Source organism: Mytilus galloprovincialis, chromosome 10, assembly GCF_965363235.1.
Source record: "Mytilus galloprovincialis chromosome 10, xbMytGall1.hap1.1, whole genome shotgun sequence".
Lineage (NCBI taxonomy): Eukaryota > Metazoa > Mollusca > Bivalvia > Mytilida > Mytilidae > Mytilus > Mytilus galloprovincialis.
Window position 1 is genome coordinate 86,800,602 of NC_134847.1, and position 7,841 is coordinate 86,808,442.

A 7,841-nucleotide genomic window follows, 5' to 3' on the forward strand; every position below is an offset into this window, starting at 1 on the left:
GTCCATTTGAACCATTGTGATAAACTATTTATTTTAACCATTGTGGTAAACTATCCATTTGAACCATTGTGGTAAACTATTTATTTTAACCATTGTGGTAAACTATCCATTTGAACCATTGTGGTAAACTATTTATTTTAACCATTGTGGTAAACTATCCATTTGAACCATTGTGGTAAACTATTTATTTTAACCATTGTGGTAAACTATCCATTTGAACCATTGTGGTAAACTTTTTATTTTAACCATTGTGGTAAACTATCCATTTGAACCATTGTGGTAAACTATTTATTTTAACCATTGTGGTAAACTATCCATTTGAATTGTATTGCAATATTTATGAAAGTGCCATAGATATATGTGATTAATGCTGGTGCTATATATATACATTATGTAGTCAATACTAGCGCTATAGAAATATGAAGTCAATACTAGCCCGTACATATTAAAAACTCTTTCAACAAAAAGGGGGTTCGGTAGGTGGTATATGGTCAGTCCTTGTTTTCACCCCTTCGGGCTATCAAACATGCTCTTTTTTTCGGGTCGCAGTCCAATTGTCCGTAATTCATTTCGATCCGATTTCTTAGATATTACCTATATCAATTTGGTGAACTTTACATTTTTTCTCTCGTCCTAATGTACATGAGGTATTTGCCCCTTGAATTTAATGAAACAACACTAGATTAATTATAACAAGTACATTTAAGAATTATAGAAACCTGTATTTATCCATAATGGCTTTACGTGAAGAGTAACAAGAGTGGCAAATCAACGACTTCTGCAATAATAGTTGAAACATGTCAAACATATTAATTCCCTAACTTATTAAGGGAAGAGCATTTCAGATTACGTAACAGTTGCCATCTCAACGATCATAATTCCAATAACTGTAGATGTTATGAGGGTTCAATGTTCTTAAAACTAATTCAAAAACGGGAAATAATATTGTGTTTTACGTGTTTACCAACATTTGAATAAACATTTAACTTTCAGTAAAATGTCAAACACAGATTGTATTCCAGTGCTCAGAGCAAAACAAATAGCATATCGTTAAAACGTTCCTTTCCCTCCAGTAAAAATGAATTTCAATTCTAAACCGCTCATGTGTTATTTCTAAAATGTCTAATAACGAACAACCTGTCCAGATGAATGTAACGGGTTCACTCTAAATTATTGAAATAGATATTTAATCATCTGTATTTATGTTACATTATTTAATTGTTCTCGAATACTACAAAAAATAATGACACACTTTTGGAACCATCCAGCATGTTTCTTTATATGAGCCGATCAGATTGAACATTATGTTCAGTCTTTTCCCGTCTCCTTGCGTGTATGAATAATGTGTATCTTATTGTTACAATGTATGTCGGGTTATTTTGTTCGTGGTATGGGTCTCACAAGTTTAGTTAAATTCTTGTTTGAGTGTCGGGTAAATTACATTTAGATGAATCGTGAAATGTTTGTATACAATGAATTTTGCGACATAATGCCTACCGGTCATACAGTGTAAATTAGAAAACTACAGCATTTTCAGATACATGTAGATGGTATCATAACAACAACAAAAATAAAGGATATGGTATCTAAATTCTTTACACAAAATCGTTACGCGTGAATGATAAAAACCGAAAGCAAAACAGATTACCAACCATCTGATGTCAATAGTTAATATACAGACAAAACGCTAAGGCAAATTTCAAGACAACCACTTAACTAAGCTTGTGTGATGATTTTATATCTAAGGTTAAATTGTTTACATTGGTTACAGTTCGGCAGAAGCCTTATTTTATATATTTTTATGATACCTTAATAAGAATTGGATGTTTCGCGGGTAAACTTTGGGTCATGTCAAACGTGAAGGAGTGTCCCAAAGGAAACTGTCAATACCAGTAATGAGACACTTTGGAAGAACTACCCTTCTTCAATAATGGTACGGCTACCATAGGGTATAAAAGTAGGAGAGATCCCTAGCTCAGGGTCGATTGTCATAAGTCTGCGGAGACATTAGACCAAGCTACGGTACGTCGATATTCGAGATCGATGTCTCGTATATATAAGGTATTATAGATAATATTACTAAGTGTAATAAGAAACAGGTTCAATTTGGTGCCTGTTATAAATACGGACTTGTACGTTTGCAAGCTGAACCGTATAGTACCGTATAGGACAAGCGTGAGTCCGTGTGACCACCTTGTAAAGTACATTATTGTACCAAAGGAACAAAGACAAGTGTGTAAACTTGTAGGGTACATTATTGTACCAGGAGGACAAGTTTGTTCCTGACCAAGGACAAATTTGTAATAGTACAAATTTGTCCCAATTGTATATATTTAAAGTAGAATAGTTAATAGATAGTTTATTTGAGACCGCAAAGAGCAGTTGTATATATTTTAGTTCATTGGCGTTAATATACGAATAAATTTTAATTGTTTTATATTTTGTAATAGAACATTTTTGGATCCAGTATTAAACTGGTAACGAACCAATAGAAATAGAAATAGACACGCTTAATACCTGTGTACACGTTACACTTGTTTATTGAAATTTGTATAGTTTGTTCTTATGTTGTACTGTTACACCACTGTCTTGGGTTATGGTATGGAGGGTGCATTCAAACATGTTTAACCATGCAGCATTCTATATGTGCCTGTCCCAAGTTTGGAGCACGTCATTGAGTGGTTTTCGTTATTTATAACTTTAATTTGTAAACAATAAACGAAAATCAAATATGAGAAATTTCTTATTGTATTGTGCCGTTACACCACTGTCCCAGGTTATGAGGAGAGTATGTGCCTTCAGACATGTTTAACCCTACCACATTCTTTTGTGTAGATATAAGAAGATGTGGTATTATTAGCGCCAATGAGACAACTCTCCAACCGAGTTGTATATCTGCCTGCATTTCTCTACAGATCGGTGGTTGTCGTTTTTTTGTGTCTGTCATATTTGGTTTTTCGTTAAAAATATTTAATATTTTTTCATTGTTGCCTATGATAGCTTACATCCCCTCCACTTGAACTTTAGTGGATAGTTGTTGTATTGACAATCATACCACATCTCCTTACTTTTATATTGTATCTGACATTGGATAGATACATTATCGAGTGAAGGACGAAAAACACAAAGACAAAACAAAAGACAACCACTTAACTTATATGTTCTTGATTTGGTTGGGTTTGTGGTATATATTTATTTGCTTTTATATTACGACTTCGCCCCATTTACGGTGCCCCAACTTTGCCAAAAACATGACCAGTGAACATCCTTAATTAGTTTTCTATCTAGGATATCGATGATGTTTTGACGTTTTTCGTCTTTAATTTTTTTTTGCCATGGCGTTGTTAATTTTTCGTCCACTAACATGAGTTTTCTATGTTCCTTGGTATCTTCTGTCTCTTAGTATGTTAAATAATTCATTGAAAATATCTTAAAATACATGTCTTCTCTCAAGCTGTGTGTATAATTCATTGTGAATATCTTAAATACATGTCTTCTCTCAATCTGTGTGTATAATTTATTTATACTAAAGGTATATAAATACATGTAATCTCAAATCTCCACATATAAGTAACCCAAGCTCAGATGGTAAATACTTGAAAATCGAACTAATGAAGAAAAGCATTTCGAAAACATGATGATGATGATGATGATGAGAGTTTGACAAGCTACACAGCCCTTGCACAGTCGGCCTTATTTGAAAATCTACGAACAAGAATGTGTCCATAGAATACGGGCGGCCCACTCTCACTAATATGTCATTAAAATTAGAAAGATCATATCATAGGGAACATGTGTACTAAGTTTCAAGTTGATTGGACTTCAACTTCATAAAAAAACTATCTTGACCCAAAACGTTAACCTGAAGCGGGGCAAACGGACGGACGAACGAACGGACAGACGAACGGACGCACAGACCAGAAAACATAATGCCCATAAAGGATGTATAACTATCAGAAATAGTCCACTATGCAATTAAGGAAGAAAAAGTCAAGTGTCTAAATCATTTATACAACTACAAACACAAACACAAATCATCCGTATGACCATGATCAATAAATATCACGTTGTCAAACAAATTTATCTTTCTTTACATTGATTTTCATTTTACACTAGATGTGTAAGACCTTTAAAATTTTTCAGTAAAACGTAAATTGCTGTCTGATATCTTGAATGATTTTATAGGCCAAGATTTACTGGGAAATATTATAACGATTTTATAAGATGTATGTTTAAATTATTCAACACTGTCCTAAATGTCATTGGAATCTGGGTATTATCTGGTTTACGGTAAATTCTGTTACTACACTTCCTGGTTTGTTGCTAATAGAAACCAGAAACTAAAGTTATTGCAAAAATCTGAGATTATCTAAATACTCAAGAAAATCTTGAGCCATTCTTTAACAGTATTAAAAGATTCTGTGTTTTATTTCAGTAAATAGTTTTATGTAACAACTGAATTAACAAACACTTCAATTTTATTAATGAAAAAGTACATTTGACGTTTTCATTTCAATCAATGGTATGTTAACGTTGAACCGACATTAGATAATTGTGTTCCGCTTCATCCTTACTTGACAACTGAATGATTGTTTTTCGTTGTTTTAATGCTAACATTCGATAAATTTAATTTGTGTCCTGGACTAAATCAACGTTACTTTATTTTCTAAAACCAAACATATGGGATTAAAATGTCTCGCTTGACATATGATACAGAAAACTAAATGTTGAAGCATTTTTTTCTATTTTCTGGTTTTAATTCATTTACTGTTTTCAAGTATCATGAATGATTTTAATTCTGTTAATTGACATTTGCACATGAATTGATAAATTACTTAATATACACAATATCGCTCTATTTGCTCTACTAGCTTGTAGTTATAGTTATGTTGTATTAGATATATCAATCAGCAGAGATATTCGAGTGGTATGTGATGCATAAAAGTCATTTATTTACTTTTATTCCGAAAATTTTGTAAATAAGATGGTTCAGAAAAATTGCCATACCTACGATCATTTTTATATTATGGTTTCTACATATGAATATTATAAGAAAAAAAAACATTTGAGGTTCAAATTATCTTTCCGTTTAAAGGTGAAGATCAAGTTTTAGTTATTGACCAAGCAAGTCGGTATACATCATTAATCTGCACAGCTCGGGTGACCCTCTATTAAAGAATGTGTTTTTCCTTATCGAAATATTATATGTTAAAGAAAGGACAGTAAAGATTTGTAGTATACTTGCAATATAATCAACATTTCTATTAACACTGACGTTGTGAGTTCGAATACCGCACATGGCATGTGTGTTCGAGTCCAATCTTAATTGACTAGCATTGTTAGTGTTCCTGTCGAAGGTCTTTGATTCTCTACAGGCACTCCAGCTTCCTCCACAAATAAATAATTACCACCACGATAAAGTCAATTATAGTGTATAAAGAGGCATTAAACACCAACATTCAATCAATAATCATTATATTTCATTACAGGCAAATAAGGAAACGTTTGTACAGAAAGGAAAAAAACAGTCTGATGTTTGGTCGGGTTATTGTCTCTTTGACACATTCCCCATTTCCATTCTCAATTTTAGTTGGTCCATTTTATGGGAAATTTGTAAGAATTTTCAATACGCAATTGGTAATTTTATTTATGAGATAAAAATTAAATGCACAGTAAAATGATTTATTGAATATGTTTAGTCTGACTGTTAATCTTTGTAAATTTCAACATAAGCATTAAAATTCCCTGCCAAATTGTAAGCGGTGTTTATCATTGGATTTACTTTATGTTATATTTTTTTTCTGTGTTACAGCTGTATGGATAGCATTTAGTTTTTCATGAATGGAAAGTATTTTTGATTCTAAGTTGTCCATTTTGTCGTCTAAAATTCCTTGCCTTACTTTTACATTTTCGACTGACCTTGCCATTTCGGAGTGAGATTTATAAAGTTCCACTAGTGTCGTAGAAGAATCAACCAATCGTCTTTGTGCGGCTTTTATTTCACGGATGTTGTATATAGCCTCTAGTAACTTCCTTTGGTAATTTAAACTATTGGATGAGTTCTGCTTGATTCGTCTATATTTGTAAATGAACCACCCAGACCTCATTACATTCGCTGCTTCGTTTTTTAGACGTTTATCTAAATCGACATCAATTACAAAATCATGTACATATTTTTCTGACCTTGAAAGTTCAAGTTTTCTTGCCAGAACCGCCACAACAAGTGCGGTAACTCCAGCACCAAATATTCCCGTAGTTACTGCTATTCCTCTTCCACAGTACGTACTTGGTACGATATCCCCGTATCCAACGGACAGGAATGTTATAGCTACTAGCCACATTGAATTTAGGTAGTTCGCATGAACTGCTTCATCGGGAGAACTATCATACATCTCACATAAACGTAAACACCAACTAGCTACAAAGAACATACACACAATGATCAATGTCAAAATATAGGTTGGATGTACGGCCATGAAAGACTTAAATATAAACCTGAAATTAAAATGAATTCGATTTAAAGCTCCTAAACTTTGAGATGACGCATCTTGATAAAGACGGCTGTGTAACATCACTGTCCGACATACCAAATACAGACGTAAAAACATTGGTAAAGACAACACAACGTCTAGTGGTACGTCGTCTGTACGACTTATCTCCCCTTGAGAAACAGTTCGTTCCCACCATATTGTAAAATCACCAGGTATTGGATGTATAATACATGTACAGAATTCTACAACAATTTTAACAACTCGTCTTGGACTCATTGCAATTTTCCAGTCATCGACGCTGTTATCTACGATGAAAAGTTTAACATCAAGTCTATGATAAATAAATAGAAATATCAAAAGCGCAACTGTTGAGGCAGTTACCATCATTTTGATCAGATACGATGGAAGTTCTCTCCTTGTAAATACTTCAGCATGCGTTAATTCAGTTTCTATAATCATTAGAAATATTCCAGCTATAGCAAATCCCAGAGCAGCATCATTTGCACGTTTGCGTCGATAATATAATTCTTTCCTCTTCGCAAGACGGCTACCCACCGTTTCAAATCGTCCTATAACTTTTGGAGTCACACTATCTGTAGACTCGTTTAATGTCTTGTACTGGACGTGATTCCCGTTCATTCCGACGAGAGGAATTCCAGGATCTTCAACCACTGAACTCATAGCACTGTCATCAAATGCTCCCACTAATAAATTTTATCAGCTAACATTGACCAGTCTCTCACCATATTTCATAATTAGACAGATAACCGGTTTTCTCCTTGAAATAAAATGCAACATTCTTAATCTACGGTAGTTTTAACAGCTCTATATACTGGTGAATTTGTCCCTTTTATATGTTCCATTATTCCATGTTTTATACTACAGATGTTATAACAGTGTGTCATTACAAATATAATATCTTTTACGTATCTCATCAATTATTTCTTATCCTTCAAACAAAATGTCAAATAGAAATTGTATCTGTATCCAACCAATAACACGTTACGAGCCTGTCCATTTCTTCTCTCACTACATTACGTCTGCGCATGTGTTTTCAATACAAAGGTTAATTCCTAAAAATTAGAGACAATTGTTTTCAAATATATACATAACCACCTCGCGGATTTGTATCACTAGAGGGGAGTATATTGACAACACTAAGATCAATACATTGACAATAAATGCTTGATAAAGTCTTGTATTCTCATTATATCTAATTGAACCGTTGATATTTATGATTTTATTGATATTTTTTTTTTTTCTCAAAGAATAAAATTTATTGTCGTATCATCTTCATCTTTGATTGGCTTCTATAACATTCCATTATTCTGTGTTAACAAACACTAATGT

At 33.1% G+C, this 7,841-nt stretch overlaps 1 pseudogene; it reads right to left on the reverse strand.

Moving 5' to 3' along the window:
• Positions 1–3,990: 3,990 nt before the first annotated feature.
• LOC143048688 (small conductance calcium-activated potassium channel protein 2 pseudogene) lies at positions 3,991–7,627 on the reverse strand (annotated as a pseudogene).
• Between the last annotated feature and the right edge of the window lie 214 nt (positions 7,628–7,841).